This window comes from Diceros bicornis, chromosome 15 (genome assembly GCF_020826845.1).
Source record: "Diceros bicornis minor isolate mBicDic1 chromosome 15, mDicBic1.mat.cur, whole genome shotgun sequence".
In the NCBI taxonomy this organism is placed as follows: domain Eukaryota; kingdom Metazoa; phylum Chordata; class Mammalia; order Perissodactyla; family Rhinocerotidae; genus Diceros; species Diceros bicornis.
In genome coordinates, this window is record NC_080754.1 from 67,432,432 (window position 1) to 67,450,646 (window position 18,215).

The 18,215-nt window shown below is 45.0% G+C and overlaps 1 protein-coding gene across 2 annotated transcripts in view; it reads left to right on the forward strand.

Moving 5' to 3' along the window:
* Positions 1-18,215, forward strand: part of LOC131415034 (uncharacterized) — a 138,729-nt gene that overhangs the window by 108,362 nt on the left and 12,152 nt on the right. The window contains exon 1 of one of the 2 annotated variants that reach the window (XR_009222311.1): positions 10,397-11,257. The exons of the other annotated variant lie outside the window; for it this stretch is intronic. The gene's annotated coding sequence lies outside the window, so the exon portion shown is untranslated. Of the gene's footprint in view, positions 1-10,396; positions 11,258-18,215 lie in introns of those variants that run through there. 2 annotated transcript variants of the gene reach the window in all.

Consider the following 18,215-nt stretch of genomic DNA (forward strand, 5'->3'; position numbering starts at 1 on the left):
CTGGCTCTGACATGGCATGCTGAGGGTGGGAAAGCCGTGGGAGCAGGGGGCAAGGAGAACATTCTGGGATGAGAGTCCCCAGGAGGAGGCATTCGAGCTTGGTAGGATCCCACCAGGCAGGGAAGCGTGGGGGTGGCAGGGGCACTCCAAACAGAAGCCCCAGCATGTGCAAAGGCCAAGATGTGCACAGCTCATGACCAGGGAGCACTGGCTGGATCCCCAAGTGATGAGGGAAGAGGAGCCTGGGGAAGAGGATGAGGCAGTGGTCAGCTGATCTTAGGCAGTTAGTGAATGAGTGAGTGAGTGAATGAATGACACCCGACACCCTTGATCATGAAGCCACTAACCTGATGCTGGTCCCTAGACCTATTCCCTGGTCCCTAACAAGGACTCAGCTTGGTTTCAGGGATATGTGTAGGGCTAGGATAGATCTCAGAGTGAACCAGATGGTTTAGACTCGGGACAAGCCCCCATCCCAGGAGTGACATGGGAAGAGGCTATGAGTAGAGTGGCAAGACTAGCAAGTAGACAAGGAGACGTGGGTTCTAGTGCTGGCTCTGCCACCTCCCAGCTGTGTGAGCTTGGGCAGATGACTTGAGTTCTCTTAGCCCCCTTCCTCATTCAATCCTATGATTATAGCTATGGGAACTGACTAAGGAAGCATGTCTGACAGTGCCTGGTGCAGGGTAGAGGAGGTGTGTGGAATCTGAAACTTTTGTTCAACCTCAAGTTCCGAGCTGACGTGACCATCAGTTCAGAGCTTGGCAGCGGCACCATAAGGTGGAATTGGCAACTTCAGATCTTTGAACATTCCAGGCAGAGCTGGCTTCAAAGTCATGTGATGGGGTCCTATGCTCAGAAGGCCCCATGCTTGGGGCTTCAAGTTCCGCAGTTGCAACCTTGTAGTTCTTAACCATTTCTCTTTTAATTTGTTTTCATGAGTAACATCTGATGGAACAATGGAGCACACCCCAGGGGCTTGGAGCCTCAGCCCCCATGTGTTCCTGCCTCCTGCTGCCTCACTGGGGTGGTCTCTCAGCTGCTTGCTCCACACACGTTGGCACCCCAGAACCCATGACCTCCTCTACCCTCTCTCTGGGAGCAAATGGGTCTAGTCAGCAAGGAAAACTCACATCCCTCCGTGAGTCACCCTCAACCCTCTTCAGGAGCCTCGGTGTAGGTGCAGTAAGAGTGGGTGCAGTGCAATCCCGATGGTGTCTCAGGGCAGGGTGAGGGACAATGCCTGGGCACTAGGTGGGTGACTCAGCAGGGACATCTTGCCCACCCCTCATCTAGGTACCAAGTGTATCATGGCACAGAGGTTAGAGGAGGTTGGAGGTTGAAATTGGGGGGGCGCCTGTCTGCCATGGGTGGGTTGGTGGGCTGTGAGAAGGGGAGGTCGACTTCCCCGACTCCACCCAGGGCCTTGCATTTTTCCCTTGCCTCAGACCCTACAAATCATGCAGCCGACCCTCGTTAGAATCTATGTTTCCATTTTCCCGTCCTCAGCTCAGAGTCCACGGTCCTCGTGTGACGTGGCCAAATGGCTCTGAGCATCTGGTGAACATGCTTGGATCTCTGGGGGACAAGAAGGCAGTGTCCTTCTTGAGGGGGGAGAGGCAATCAGATCATTCGGCGCTGGGGTAGACAGCTGGTGAGGGGCGTCTAAGGGACAGAGAGCCAGCGCCTCCCAAGCTTTAATGTAAATGGCAATCAACTGGGATGTTGTGAAAGTGCAGATTCTGATTCTGGAGGTCTGGGCAGGGCCTGAGATTCTGAATTCCTAACATGCTCTTGCTTCATGGACCACATTTTGAGTAGTGAAGTTCTAGAAGGCTTAACCTAGCAACAGCATGGCCTCCAGACCAATGAGCCTGGAGCCGGTGAGCCCCTGTAGGAGCTCTTATGACAGGCAGAGAGAACGACTGCTTGGAACTGAGCCAGGAGCCCACACTATGATGACCTACCAGGGACTCTGTGTCCCCGGACTCTTCAGCTGATAATGTGGGGATGCTTACTCAATGTGGTCATCAGCAGAGTAAATAAAAACTCGCCCATAAATAACCTCACTCAATCCTCACACCCTTGTCAGGCAAGTATAAAAAGGCTGTTTTATAGATGAAGGAATGGACGCATAGAGGATGGGGGGGGGCGCACTCCAAGTTGCAACTGTCAAGTGGTAGATCTGAACTCAGATCTGACTAAGGCCCTTCCCACTCTGCCAGCATCACTAAATTTACTTTTGGAGACTGGCTTAGCTGTGGCTGGAAGCTGGTCCCCGCTGCCGGTCATGTGCCCCCCCGATCCTGCTGAAGCCTGGAGTGTGGGGTGTTGGGCCTGTGCCCTGGGCACCCTGGCCACCCTCTTCTGCACCCCTCGTCAGCAGTCACCTCTGCCTTCAGCCACTCGATATTGATCTCCCCATTCTCGATCTGCTGCCGTAGCTGCTTGGCCACTGTCTTCTCGTCTCCACGATCTGCAGCAGGTGCAGGTACTTCTGCATCAGCGCTTCGTGCTCCCTGGCCAGGGTCTGGGAGCTGTGGACAGACAGACGTGGTAAGACACTGCCTTCTTGTCCCCCAGAGATCCAAGCAGAAGTGGGGCTCCCCCACTGACTGCAATTGGAAGATCCTGACTCCCAGACATGTTGCACAGGGACTTGACCTGGCTGCTGTGCTGTTACCGACTGCTCTGGCCCCTTCTCCAACTCCTCTCTCACACTCTGACCTCTGGTTCCTCTAACTGATCCTGTTCTCTCCCCTCCCCCTCCAATCCACCCCCCCGGGCCTTTGTATAGGCTCGCTCTCTTGTTAGGGGTAATGCATCCAGTGACTTTAACTTAGAGTCAATGCTCAAATGGAACAACAAAGCCTGGATGACAGCACATCTGTTTAGTACATCGTTCACTGAATATTTTGAACTCATTGTTGAGACCTACTGCCCAGAGAAAGAGATTCCTTTCAAAATATGACTGCTCACTGGTAAGTGCTATGGTTGCCATGGAGAGACTGATGCTGGTGTGTGTCCCCCTCCACACACACACAGAAGTTAGCAAAAGTCTTATGACTCACATAATAGACGTCTCTGAGGAGAGCAGGGCCAAAATCACAAGCAGCTCTGAAATGGCTTGAGGGAGCAAGGAAAGAAACCAGGCCTGGGTTTTTATCGTGGTTGGAGGTTTTAAAGAAAAAATATTCAATGACACTTGTCAAAAATAGTAAGGCATATTTTATTCAGAACCACTGCAATATGTAGAGACCACTGTGATGGGATTCACAGCTGGGGAGAAATGAGATTGGGCTCGACTTTGAATGCAGCATGGGCAAGTGAGCATTCACGGCCAGGCAGCATGGTGGGGGTCAGGAGATGGAAAATTACTAAGAGAAAAAACAAGTGTTGGGGTTTCTAGCTAACCTGACCTAACAGGATTATTACCGAAGCCAGGCCAGAGTTATCAGACACCACCTGAGGGATGGTGGGGGACGTGGAGGAGCCCAAGCAGATCTCGAGGGTGATCAGATCTACGGGTGTGGGTTCTGCTTAAACTGACTTAGCAAGGTTCTTACTAAAACTGGATTTTACAAGGAAGTGCACAGACAAACCTAGGAAAAGGTTCAGGATCCTGACTAAAGTTTGGTCAAAGCAAGAAATCTTTGCCAGGGTTGAGACCAGGGCGAGAGTTCTGCACACATACAGGGGCTTGTGTGGTTGGATCCGAAGCCAATGCCAGAGAAGGGAGACTCTGGACTTGCTCTTCAGCTTGTCCAGGTGTGGACATGAGGGGAAGAGGGAGAGGAGAGGCGTAAGCTGTCAGCACACATCAAAAAGTGCGGAGTCTGACTGCTCATTACAAGGACAAACATGCAAAGAAAAGCATGCATTCGCAATGGCTTATTTTTATATAAAGAAACACTAACAGAAGCTCAAGAACGATCAGAACTGTGCACTGGGGGTGGCTGGAGTAAGTGCTGCCATCTTGCTGTCCTGTAGGCCACGGGGACCAGTTCCACATCCCATAGAGTGTTGCCCAGAGCTCTACCCTCGTGGTGGTCCCACTCAGGGGTGGTGAGGAGGGGAACGGAGCCTGGCGGTGCAACAGCCTGAGGCCTGAGATGGTGTTCGCTGCGCGGCCACGATCTGCTCCCATTGGCCAGGCAACGAGGAGAAACCACCGTCTCCTTCCACAGGTAACTGGCCGCCACTGCCCAGTCAGCCCCCCATGAGGTCCAGCCCGAGGTGGGCAGCACTTTGTGCTCAGGGCCTGTCCAGCAGGTGAGTCAGCGCTGGGTGCTGTGTAGCTGTGGTCTGCGCCACCGTCTCTGCTCAGGGCACCTCGGGCCACCATGGCCACCCCACAGCCACCAGCGCCCACCTTATGGCCTCCACCACCCTCTCACCCCCACCCTGCAGCCACCCTGCTCTCCACTGATTTGGGCTAGTGCCAACAATGTCAAGTAACAGGATAGTCTGGAAACGCTCTTCCTTAGGTCACTATCTTCTTGGATTTGCTGTGACTTTTCTGCTCTTTTGATGGCAGGGAGCCTGCCTTGATCTCTGCAATCAGGAATGTGGCTGAGCAAATGCAGCTTGTACCTGCTGGATGGATACACCTCCCAGATGCTCTGTTGCTAGAAGGTTCCTGGCAGTGCAGGGAAAGGTGGCTCTGCAGGTGGAGGTGAGTGCTGGAGAGGTGTCTGACAGCATCCTGGGCAGAGCAGGTCAAGGCCCACTCCTCATGGGAAGGCTGACCCTGTGGACTTGGACTCAGACAGCATCCTGGGAGGAGCAGGGTTCAGCCCACTCCTCAAGGGGAGACTTACACTTGGGACTCTGCATCTGACAGCATCCTAGGTGGAGCAGGGCGAGGCCCACTCCTCACGGGGAGGCTGACCCTGCAGACTGGGCATCTGACAGCATCCTGGGGGAGCAGGGCACAGTCCACTCCTCATAGGGAGGCTGACCATGTGGACTTGGATTCTGCATCTGACAGCATCCTGGGTGGAGGAGGGCACGGCCCACTCCTCACAGGGAGGCTTACCTCGGGGACTCGGTGAAGGGGCTCCTCTCTACACATCGTCCTTGGGCTCCTACAGCAGGGTGAGGGGTTTGCTTTCCCCCTGGCCTGGCTCCCTTCATGAGGGCTTCTGGAATTCAGCTAGTTCAATGAGTCCTTACCTGCGGACTCCACACTGGAGGTCCCAGAACAGTGCGCTGAAGACATTCTACTTTGAAAACCTCCTGGCAGATCATTTTGTTTCATGTTGCAGGTTGTTATTGAATTTTGAAAGACCTGAATGCCACTTGTTGTCTGTAGTCTTATTGAAGGTTTACAGTGGTTTGTTCTAATTCGGAAGTTGTTACAATCTACCCAAAGAACTAGTAACATGAGCTTGTTTCAGAGGTCAGACACCCTACTTTCTTGACGGTTTCCTGCAGAGCCTGTGTCCCAAAAGTTTTGTTACTGTTTTTGAGAATGAGGCAAAGCCCTGCAGAGAAGGTGGCTCTTGGCATGTGTCATGGTCTAATGTGGTCTGGGGGCAAATGAGGTAGGGGTCCTTTGGTAAATAGTCACAAAGCATTGAGAAAGGTTAGAAAGTCATGTTGCTTGGAACTCCCTGAGGACCTAGTATCCAACTGGTCTGGTCCACAGTGGCCTCAGGGGGGTTAGATGACCTCAAGTGGAACAGAAAGCCCTCGGGACAGACCCCCCCAACCCCCCACGTGCAGTTTGGTCTAAATAGAGATTTTACCTTAATGAGGAGAAGAGATTATGAAGTGTCTTGGTCAGTACCTTGCAGGGGCTGGTTGATTTGTACAGGAAGCAGCTTTCCTCCTTGTAGTGGGAGGACAGGAGTAATACAGATCCACAGCTCTTGGGGCTGACCTCCCCTTGGCGGTGGTCTCGCATCCACAGCTGCTTGAGCAGAGCTGGGGCCAGGCGCCCTGCTGGGTGCCTGGGAGGCTCTGCTGGCCAACACCTGGCCTGGTTTTGAAATAGGGGGGCCAACCCTCCCCGTTTTAGCACCCAAAGTCTTGTATCCTAGGGACAGCAGGAGGATTGGGCAGCCATGAGCTTCTAAGAACTATTTCTGAGGCTTCTTGAAGCCTTTCCTGTTGTCTTGATGCCATCCCGTGTTATCTGCCAGAACGTCTGTGTCCCTACAGGGCACTTACCACAACCTGGGAGGAGGTCCTCACCTTCCTTCCTTCTCTGCCCTACAGACGGTCACCTCCTTAAGTTAGACAATGGGTCTTTCAATGTTTCTATTCCAGTAATAAGTTGCAAGCAAGTGTTCCTTAAATCTTTACTAAAGGTTTAAATGGGCAAAGTGGCTACAGGTGTGGGTGTTCCCAAAAACACTTGTTTTGCTTTTATAGCTGATTATTTTAGGGGGAAACATTTAATTCTTTCTTTCTAATTACTCTTTCATTTATCCTTGCAGGCTCCACAAAATTGGCTCAAAACATCTGGTCCAGTGGTTAAAAGCTGTTCACAGGGGTGACTGGACCCCACTAAGCATTCTTTCGTCTGTAGTGAATATTTCACCAAAAACAGCTCTAGGAAAGGCTGGAGGATCAGTACTATGTGCTCAAGCCATGGCCACGCCCTCCATCTTCCACCTGACCGAGAAGTGGGGACTGAAGGCCACGGCCGCCCCAGGAGAAAGGACACTAGGAAGGCCACCGGGGGCCTGAGGAACATGGCGTGAAGCAGATGAGAAAGGAGTTTCAGGTTCATTGTGGTCCTTGAGGGAAAAGCTGAGGGCCCAGCTGTGGTCCCGCAAGTGGAAGTAACCCGTTCTGCAGGGTGAACACGCACCCAGTGCCACCCAGGAAGCTGCCAGTCAGGATTGGGCGCAGTCTCTGGATGGAACTCCAGGAGACAGTGTGGCCTCCACAGCATTAGGCAGCCAAGGAGATGCAAACACGTCTGCTGTAGATGCTGGCGATGAGACCCCCTCTTCCCAGCCAGGGCCTGCTGGGTAAGAGTGGCATTTCCGTGGGTGACTTTATCCCTCAGGATCGGGGCGTGCAGATTTATTGGCTGGCTTCCTTCTTACAGTTTCTTCTCAGAGCACACTCAAGAGAGGCCATCTGTCCCTTGAGAGGCTGTTGACCAAAAGAGGCTGAAGAAGCATGTGGAGCCTAGCTGCAGCGGGACCAGCCTGGGGCCTGATGAGAGCTTGGCCCAGAACCCCCAAGTTCATCATTCACAATGATGCCTCAGAAACCCTCCCAGAGCCCCTCCACCCTCCAACGGATGTCACCCTGAAGCCAGCCACAGAAGGTGTGCGGGGCGAGCACAGCAACACCGGCCCCTCGTCCCTCAGCTGAGTCATCCTGTCAGCACTGGGGGCCCAAGATCTCCTCGACTGCTGCACTCCTACTGCTTCTGCTCCCGGGGGAACAGGAGCACGGGTGCCGCCTGCGGGAGCAGGTGGAGAAGGACAGCGAGCTGAAGAGGGGCAGCTGCTGACAGCCAGGTGCACACATTGCAGGAGGAGCTGGACGAGCTGAAGGGAGGGGCTCCCTGCCTTAGCAGCCTGCTGCCCCCAGCCAGGGTCAGTCCCAGGGCTCGGGGCTCCCCCACTGCCTGCTCATCATGAGGGGTTTCCTGCTCCGCAGCAGATGGCCCCTGATCACCTCTGTGTGCAGCATGCCTGCTGCTGTCTTGGGAGAAGGCTCTGCTGGTAGCTGCCCCTTTTAGACAGGGAGCCCAGGCTGCAGAGCTCACCCCGCTCGCTCTAGGGTGCTCGAGAGGCAGCGGTAGTTGTCAGGGTTTAGCAGGTGGGGAAGGAGGCATTGCAGGTCTGCTGGGAAAGCCAGACCTACGCAATGAATGGTTCCTGGATGGTTGGTTTTCCACTTGAACAGGAGAAAATCAGCTTCTGTTGCATCCCTCAAACAAATGTAAATTCCAATGAGTTAGGATCTAAATGTGAAATAAAATCGACATAGTAACTATTAGAATAGTTACAGGAGACTCTTAAAGTCATGGGGGGGTTCTTTCCCTTCATGTTTTAATGAATATCCTTGAACTGAAGTCATTTTGAACATTTTAATAATTTCTTTAAAATTTGAAACATCTTTTTGAGTAGAATACATTCTCTTTTGTAAAAATTAAAACACTCTAGAAATATACAAGGTAACAAGTGGTAAAAACTCCTATTTCTCACATACCTTCCAACTTTTATTCCTTGTTGCTAGTAAAATTTGGTGTGTAATCTCCTAGACTATTTCCTGTGCTTTACATACATATTTCTCTACCTGTACAAATAGGTTGGAATATTGTTGGTGTGTTTATTGGCTACATTTCTGATTTTCCTGCTCTTTTACAGTTTAGTCCTTGTAAACATTGGTTTCTCAATATTCCTTATGTATTGAGGGTACCATCTTTTGCCTGTTATACACCCATGGAGAACATTTCCCTACCACATTGTTCATTTAATCTGGATCAGTGCTTGTCTTCCCAGATGTCAGTAACACTTCAGGAGGGAAACGGCTCTATATGACAGGCTGTTCAGGACCTCCCGGACCCCCAGGGCAACAACCATTAAGAAAACACAAAGCAAGAAACAAAACCCATCCTGCGTGTTTCCAGATGCATCCCGGGGGAAGGACAGCTCCAGTTGAGGACCGCTGATGTCCTGGTCAGAGTTATCCCCTATGTTCTCCTATCACGTTAAAGCTGTTTCTGTAGTTTCTTGTACCTGATGGTACAGTTTGGTGCCTTTGTCTGTTCCTCTTGGTCAGATTGCGCATGGTTTCTCACTGGTGCAGGTCTTTCCAGACAGTCAGCCCTTGACTCCATTGCTCAGGTCTACATCGTTGTTCCTGTCTTGTGAATCCTCACTTCATTCTGCTGATGTTGGTTTTATTGTGGTGTTGTTCTGGCTCCTGGAGGGAAGTGCTCAGCTTCTTCGTGTACAGTTGATATTCCCTGATACCTGCAGTGGAGGCTGTGTCCCTTCTTCTGTTCCTTTGTCCCCACGCCATAGATTTGTCTCATGCTCCTCTCATTGCTATTCATTTCTAAAGAGGTTGTCCTGTCTGTCTGGATTCCCTCTTTAACCTGAGAGATTTAGAAGGGTTTGGATAGATTTTCAAGTGGATAGGTTGGGGGAGGGGAGCCAGTATTTTGTGATTACTTTTTACTTTTATTGTTTTAAGGTCCGGTAATATGGTCACATAGATTTCTGCTTTTTGGACTCTTTAGAGATTTCACTGTGGCTTAGCACACAGTCCATTGTGGTGACTGTTTCATTGTGGTTTGAGAAGAATGTTTCCTCTCCACTAGTTGCTTATGTTGTTGTCCCTTGGGCTGAGTCTAGATCTAGCTTTTTTGTGTTCATCATCAGATCTGTTTCCTAACTTACTGTATCACTTGACTTGTGGATTTCTAAGAGAGGTAAGGTAGGTTTCCCTGTGATTCTTGAGGTGCCTGTGTCTTCTTGTTTGTCCAGTTTTGCTTTATGTTTCAAGACCATATTGTTAGGTGTATAAGTGTTCCTGACAGTTATCAACACAGAGAACCCCTTTTTGTCCCATTTAAAGTCTTATTTCTTTATCTCCTTATTTTCAACCATATTATATACCTTTATTTTATAACTATATTTTAACTCAACTTGAGAGCCTTCATCTTTTTATAGAGCAATTTGATCCATTTACAATTGTGATTATCAATAAATTGGAATTTGAGTCTACCATTTAATTTAATTTTTAATTTGTTAGGCTTTCTCATGATTTTTCTATTCTTCTAGTGGGTGTCTTTCAGCTTTTAGGAACAACGATTTCTGCCTCTCTTTCTGTAAATGCTTAGAATCGATCCGTTCCTGTGTTCTACACTCCCAACTCATCACCTTCCACTCCCCAGCTCGAGACTGTCTGATCTTACTTAGTTCTATGTTCTTATTTTCCCCATCAAGCAACGATGGTTATATGCAAGTAGACGTTTTATTGGTTACTTTGTTCACTACTATTTATTGTTGCCAAATTTTTCCTCCTTTTTGGAAATATTTGATGCTATTTTGGAACTCATATGACAGTAAAATTTTGAAAGGAATCGAGTCTGAAATACTTCTTAGGTGCTGACACTGGGGAGCCAGCACCTATCTTCTTAAAGTTGCATCAGTGTGTCTGCAGAGTCAGGATGAGGTCAGAGATGTTTAAAACCATGGAATTGAATGAGGTCTCCTGGAGACACTGCAGCTGTAGAAGAGAGGAGGGCCCAGCCTAGGAGCAGGCAGTGTTTACAGAGGTGCAGCTGAAGAGGGTCCAGGAAAGGAGACTGAAAGGTTGGAGCATGGAGTCGCAGGAGCCACGAGGGGAAAGGGTATTGCAGAAAGGAGGGGTGCTCTGCTTGGTGGGATACAGCTCTGATCAGAATGAAGAAAAGATGGCTGGACTCGGCCACATGGGATCACTGGTGACCTCAGTCTCCTTGAGAGGGTGGGAATGAAGCTGGGTCTAGAGTGGGTGAAGGGGGGCCATGGGAGGGCAGTAGGGATGAGACACTTTACTTAAGAGGTTTAGCCATGAAGGGGAGTCAGGAAAGTGGACAATAACCAAAAAGGAGCATGCGTCCAAGGGAGAGTTTTGTTTGTAAGGTGGAGATGAGCTAACAGTTGCTGCAGGTAGGACCGGATGGAGAGGAGGAGCCTGAGGGTCAGGGAGGAGCATGCTGGGCCCTGAGGAGATGCAGGGCTGGGCTTCACCGCCTGGGGAGGTGCAGAGAACAAGAGGACAGATGTGCTGGTGGAAAGGGCACCCTGTGCCTCTGTTCCTGTGTTCCTGGAGTGTGATGTGGGCAGTGGCTGGGAGTGGAGGGGCGATGCAGGAGGTGTTAGGTGAGCGGCAGTGGGAGGAGGGGGAGAGGGAGAGGGCGCTCTGGCTTGGTTTCCATGGCCCACCAGGAGCTCCCCACTGGGGTCCCCGGTCACCAGCTGCTGTCTCTCTTTGATGTCTTCCTCAAAATGTCAGCTCTCTTGATGGTTCTCAGGGCTATTATGAATTTGTTCAACAATCAAGGAATCTTTGGGTCATTTTTTAGGGATTTTATGTCAAGGGGGCTCTACATGTGTTTATTCAGTCTATCATCTTTACCCAATACCTTTGTTTTTGGACCGATTCTGTACAACAGAACAGCCGGGCCAGTGGCCTGCAAGATCCAGGGTTTGAGAGGTTTGCACTCCAGAAAGCCGGTGATGATTGGGTTTCTCACAGGACGTGGTACACTGTCCCTGAGCCCGCTCTAACTGTGAGTGTCACAACGTTGTAAATCTTCTGGCAGTTCTGTCAGGGCCCATCATTGGCATTTCTGTGACCAGCGAGGGCGAACATTTTTCCGTGTTCATTATCTGTCATTTCCCTGACTGTGCTGTTGCCTGCCTTGCTCACTGAGCTCTGAACCTTCCTGGTGGAACCAGGACGTTCACTCTCTATCCAGTGTGATTGCACATTCCCTCAGTGTACCCCTTGAGTACTTGCTTCAAAAATATGTTTTCTTCACATTCTTTGATTCTTTGTACATATAATCTAGATTTAACCTGGAGCTTTAAAAATGTTTTATTGTGGAAAACCTTTAACATACACAAATTAAACCGAAAAGTGTGATAGCCCCCCATGTCCCTATTATCCAGCTTCAACACATTAATATTCTGATGTTTTTGTTTCCTCCATATTTCTACCCACTCCCTACCTTCCATTGATTAATTTTTAATTAATAGATTGTTTTTAGGAAAGTTTTAGTTGGACAGAGAAATTCAGCAGACAGTGCAAAGCGTTTCTCCCTCCTCCCCTACAGTTTCCCCTACTGTTAACATCTTGCATGACCACCTGTGTTAGTGCAGTTCATTCCTTACAAGTGAGGAGCTGATGCTGCTACAGTGTTCGTAACCAAGTCAGTGGTTTACATTAGGGTTCACTGTCTCACTGTCACGTACTTGGATTTTGACAAATGCATAATCTCATGTATCCACCATGACAGAGCCTACAGAAGAATTGGATTGCCCTAAATTCCCTGTGCTCTGCCTCTTCATCCCTTGCCTTCCAACTCCTGGCAACACTGATCTTTATACTGTTTCTATGGTTTTGCCTTGTCTAGAATGTCGTGTGATTGGAATATATGAAAACTATGGAACAGAGTATATAACCTTCTCCCGTTGGGTTCTTTCACTTAACAATATGTATTTAAAAGTCCACTATGTCTTTTTGTGCCTTGATAGCTAATTTCTTTTTTTTTCTTTTTGTATATTGAGTTAAAATATACATAACAAAAAGCGTGACATCTTAACCATTTTTAAGTGTATACTTCAGTGGCGTTAAATACATTTACGCTGTTGCACAGTCATCGCCACCATTCATCCCCATTACTCTTATAAATCTGAAACTCTATACCTATTAAAGAGTAAGTCTCCCTTCTCCCCTCCCCCAGCCCTTGGCAGCCACCATTCCACTTTCCGTCTCTGTGATTTTGACTAATCTCAGTTCCTCGTGTTAGTGGAATCATACAGTATTTTTCTTTTTGTGACTGGCTTATTTCTGTTAGCATAATGTCCCCAAGGTTAATACACATGTAGCATATTGCAGAATTTGCTTCCTTTGTAATGCTGAATAATATTCTGTTGTATGGATATACTACATTTTGTGTATCCATTCATGTGTCAGTGGACACTGGGGTTGTTTCCACGTTTTAGCTATTGTGAATAATACTGCTATAAACATGGGTGTACAAATCTCTCTTCAAGGCTCTGCTTTCAGATCTTTTGGGTGTATATCCAGAAGTGGAATTGCTGGATCATGTGATAATTCTATGTTCAATTTTTTGAGGAACATTCATACTGTTTTCCATAGCGGCTGCACCATTTTACATTCCTATCAACAGTGTACACGGATTCCCATTTCACCGCATCCTGTCCAACACATGTTGTTTTCTGTCTTTCCTGTAGCACTCATCTTAGTGGGTGTGAGGTGGTGTCTCATTGTGGTTTTGATTTGCATTTCCCTAATGATTAGTGGTGTTGAGCGTCTTTTCATGTGCTTATATGCCATTCATAAGTCTTTGGAGAACTGTCTCTTCAAGTCCTTTGCCCATATTTGAATTGGCTTGTTTTTTAGTTGTTCAGTTTTAAGACATCTCTGTATATTCCGGATACCAGTCTCTTGTCAGAAATATGATTTGCAAATATTTTCTCCCACTCTGTGGGTTGCCTTTTTACTCTATGCACAGTGCCTCTTGATGTACAAACTTATAAAATTTTCGTGGAGTCCAATTTGTCCGTTGTTTTTCTTTCGTTACCTGTGCCTTTGGTGTCATATCCAAGAAACCATTTGCAAGTCCGGTGTCATAAAGATTTTGTGCTGTTTTCTTCTAAGAGTTTTCTTATTTTAGGTTTTACATTTATATCCTTGAGTTAATTTTTGTATATGGTGTTGGATGAGGGTCCAAGTTCATTCTTTTGCATGCAGATATTCAGTTTTCCCAGTACCATTTGTTGACAAGAAACCTTTCTCCATTGCACTATCTTGGCACCCTTGTCAAAAATCACTTGACCATATATGTGAGGGTTTGTTTCTGGGCTAGCTATTCTATGCCATTGGTCTCTATGTCTGCCTTTATGCCAATACCATACTGTTGATTACTGTGGCTTTGTAGTAAGTTTTGAAATCAGGAAGTGTGAGTCCTCCAGTTTTGTTCTTCTTTTTCAGGATTGTTTTGGCTATTCTGAGTCCCTTGAGATTCCATGTGAATTTTAGGACGGGTTTTTCTATTTCTGCAAAAAACATCATTAGGATTTGGATAGGGATTACATTGAATCGGTAGACTGCTTTGGGTAATATTGACACTTTAACAATACTAAACCTTCCAATCCATGAATATGGGATATCTGTCCATTTATGTATGTCTTCTTTAATTTCTTTCTGAAATGTTTCGTAGTTTTTATGGTGCAAGCCTTTCACCTCCTTGGTTAAGTTAATTCCTAAGCATGTTATTCTTTCTGATATAAATGAATTGTTTTTGTAATTTCTTTTTCAGAGAGCTCCCGGTTCATGTATAGAAATGCAACTAATTTTTGTGTATTGACTTTGTATCCTGCTACTTTCCTGAATTCTCTGTTAGATCAAACGGCTTTTTGTGGAGTCTTTCCGATTTTCTACATATGAGATGATATCATCGTCAAACAGAGACCGTTTTACTTCTTTCTTTCCAATTTGGATGACTTTTATTTATTTATTTTTATTGCCTCATGGTTCTGGCTTGAACTTCAGTACTGTGTTGAATAGAAGTGGTGAAAGTGGGCATCCTTGCCTTGTTCCTGATCTTAGCGCTTTCAGGAAAAGCTTTCAGTCTTCCATCACTGAGTTTTGTGTTTGCTGTGTGTTTTTCCTCCTATTCCTTGTTTCTCGAGTGTTTTATCATGAAAGGGTGTTGAATTTTGTCAACAGGTTTTTGTCCATCAATCGTGATGGTCCTGTTTTTTCCCCTTCATTTTCTTGATGTTGCATATTACATTGATCGATTTTTGTGTGTTAATCTACCCTTGTATATCAGGAATAAATTTCACTTGGTGGTAGTGTATAATTCTTTTTATACGCTGTTGAATTCAATTTGTTAGTATTTTGTTGAGGATTTTTGTATCTATGTTCATCAGGGGTAATGGTCTGTAATTTTATTTTCTTTTAGTGTCCTTGTCTAGTGTTGGTATCAGGGTAATTCTGGCGTCATAAAATGAGTTTGGAAGTATTCTCTCTTTTTCAATATTTGACAGAGTGTAAGAAGGCTTCTTTTTAAAACTTCTTTATATGTATGGTAGAATTCACCACTGCAGTCATATGGTCCTGGGTTTTAATTTGTTGAGAGATTTTTTTTTTATATTTCTTGAAATATTAGTGACATATAACACATGTAAGTTTTAGGTGTTCAAGATGATGATTTGTGAAAGAATTACCACAATACAGTGAGTTAGCACCTCCATTCCCTCACATAATTAACTTGTTTTTTCTAGCGATCACTTTTAAGATTTACTCTCTTAACAACTTTCAAGTCTATAATATATTATTGTTAATTATGGTCACCATGTTGTACATTAGATCCCCAAAGCTTATTCATTTTACAGCTAGAAATTTGTGCACTTTGACTTACCTCTCCCCGTTTCCCCCACGCCCAAGGTCCTGGCAAACACCATTCTAGCCTCTATTCCTTTGAGTTGGGCTTTTTTAGATTTCACATATGGGTGAGAATATATAGTATTTGTCTTTGTCTGTCTGACTTATATCACTTAGCGTAATGCCTCAAGTTCCATCTGTGTTGTTACAAAATGCAGGATTTCATTCTCTTGCATGGCTAAATAATATTCCATTATATATTTCATGTATATATACATATGTCTGACATTTTCTTTATCTATTTATCCATTGATGGACACATGGATTGTGTCCACGTCCTCAGTTTGTGATTAATGCTGAAATGAATATAGGGGTGCAGATATCTCTTCAGAATAGTGACTTCATTTCCTTTGCATATACAAGCAGAAGGGGAATTGCTCATTTATATAGTATTTCTATTTTTATTTTTTGAGAAAATTCCAAATTTTTTCCATAGTGACTGTAGCAATTTACATTCATACCAACAGTGCACAGTGTTCTCTTTTCTACACAGCCTCGTCAACACTTGTTGTCTGTTGTCTCTTTGAAAATAACCATTCTAGCAGATGTGAAGTGATATCTCATTGTAGTTTTGATTTTATTTCCCTGATGATGAGTGATTACGAGCATCTTCTCATGTACCTGTTAACCATTTTTATGTCTTTTTTGGAAAAGTATCTATTCAGGTCCTTTGACCATTTTCATATTGTTTTGTTGTTTTCTTTGCTGTTGAGTTGTAAGAGTTTCTTATATACTGTGGATATTAACCCCTTAATTTGCCAATTATTTTATTTGCTGTGCAGAAGATTTTTAGATTGATGTCATCCCACTTGTTCAGTTTTACATTTGTTGTTTGCACTTTTTATGTTATATCCAAGAAAATCATTGTCAAGATGAGTTTCTTGGGGCTGTTTTCTCTATATTTTCTTCTAGTTGTTTTATATTTAGTGTCTTGCATTTAGGTCTTTAATTCAATTTGGGATTACTTTTATTTATTTATTTATTTATTTATTTAAATTATTTATTTATTTATTTATTTATTTATTTATTTTTCCCCCAAAGCCCCAGTAGATAGTTGTGTCATAGCTGCACAGAGAAATCCTTCTAGTTTCTGTATGTGGGACACAGCCTCAGCATGGCCAGAGAAGCGGTGCATCAGTGCGGGCCAGGGATCCGAACCCGGGACGCCAGCAGCGGAGCTCATGCACTTAACCGCTAAGCCACGGGGCCGGCCCTGGGATTACTTTTAGAGTGTTGTAAAATAGGGGTGCAATTTCAGTTTTCTGCATGTGGTTATCCAGTTTTCCCAACACCATTTATTGTAGAAACTATCTGTTCCCCATGGAGTCTTCTTAGCTGACTCATCAACTTTTAGCAAAGTGTATGTGTGTGGTTTTATTTCTGGGCCTTTGATTCTGTTCTATTGGTCTATGTGTCTCTTTTTACACCTGTATCATTACCGTTTTTATTACTATAGATTTGTAATAAAATTTGAAATCAGGAATGTGATGCCTTCAGCTTTTTCTTTCTCAGGGTTGTTTTGGTTATTGGAGATCTTTTGTGGATCCATATGAATATTAGGATTGTTTGTCCCATTTCTGTGAAAAATGTCATGGGAGTTTTACTAGGAATTGCATTGAATCTTGAGACGGCATTGGGTAGCATGGACATTTTAACAATATTAATTCTTCTGATCCATGAACATAAGATATCTTTTCATTTCTCTGTGTCTTTGATTTTTTTCATCAATGTCTTATAGTTGTCAGTGTCTAGATCTTTCACCTTCTTGGTTAAATTTATTTATGAGTATTTTACTGTTTTTGATGCTATTGTAAATAGGATTTTTTTCTTTATATCTTTTTTAGATAGTTCATTGTGAGTGTACAGAAAGGCAACAGATTTCTACATGTTGATTTTGTCTCCTGCAGCTTGAGTGAATTCGTTTATTAGTCCTAAAAGTTTGGGGGGGAGTCCTTACGTATTTCTCTATATAAAATCATATCATCTGCAAACAGAGACCACTTTGATTCTTCATTTCCAATTTAGATGTATTTTATTTCTTTTTGTTGCCAAATGTCTCTGGGTGAGACTTGCAGCAGTATGTTGAAGAGTGGTGTTGAGACTGGGCACCCTTGTCTTGTTCTTTGTCTTAGCAAGAAAGCTTTCAACCTTTCACTGTTCAATATGATGTTAGCTGTGGGTTTTGTCATGTAAACCTTTTATTATGTTCAGGTATGTTCTTTCTGTAACCCTTTATTAAGAATTTTTATCATGAATGTCTGTTGAATTTTGTCAAACTGCTTTTTCTGCATCGATTGAGATTATTTTGTGATTTTTATCTTTCATTCTATTAATGTGGTGTATCACATTCATTGATTTGCATCATGTTGAACTTGATCATGTTGTTTGATCCTTTTTTTGAGTTCAGATAGTTTTGTTATAATGTGTCTTGGAGAAGAAAGTTTTAGTTTGAAATTTTAGGTTGACAGATTGGCTTCAGGACCTTGGATGTGTAAATCTCTCTCCAGATTTGGGAAGGTGTCAGCTGCTATTTTGTTTAAGTAAACACTCTTTTCCTTTATCCCTGTCTTCTCCTCTGGTACTTTAATAATGCTTATCTATTTCTTTTCATGGTATCCCATAATTCACACTGCCTTTCCCCATTCCTATCCATTCCCATTTTTCTTTTTGCTTCTTTGACTGGATGATTACAAATGACACATCTCCTTGTTCACTAATTATTTCTTGTTATAGTTGAATCTGATCTAGAAGCTCTCTATTGAATTCTTCAGTTCACACATTGTGTTCTTCAACTCTAGGATTTCTGTTTGTTTTTCCTTAATGATTTCTGTTTCTATAGTGAATTTCTCACTTGTTCATGCACTGTTTCCTTATTTCATTTAGTAGTCTATCTATGTTTCCTTAGAGTTTTATGAATTTCTCAAAGAGGGTTGTTCTGAAGTCTTTGTCACATAGTTCCTATATCTTCATTGCTTGGTCAGTCATTGGAGTTTTATTCTTTTTCTTTGGGGGTGTGATGGGTTTTTGATTATTCATGATCCTTGTGGCCT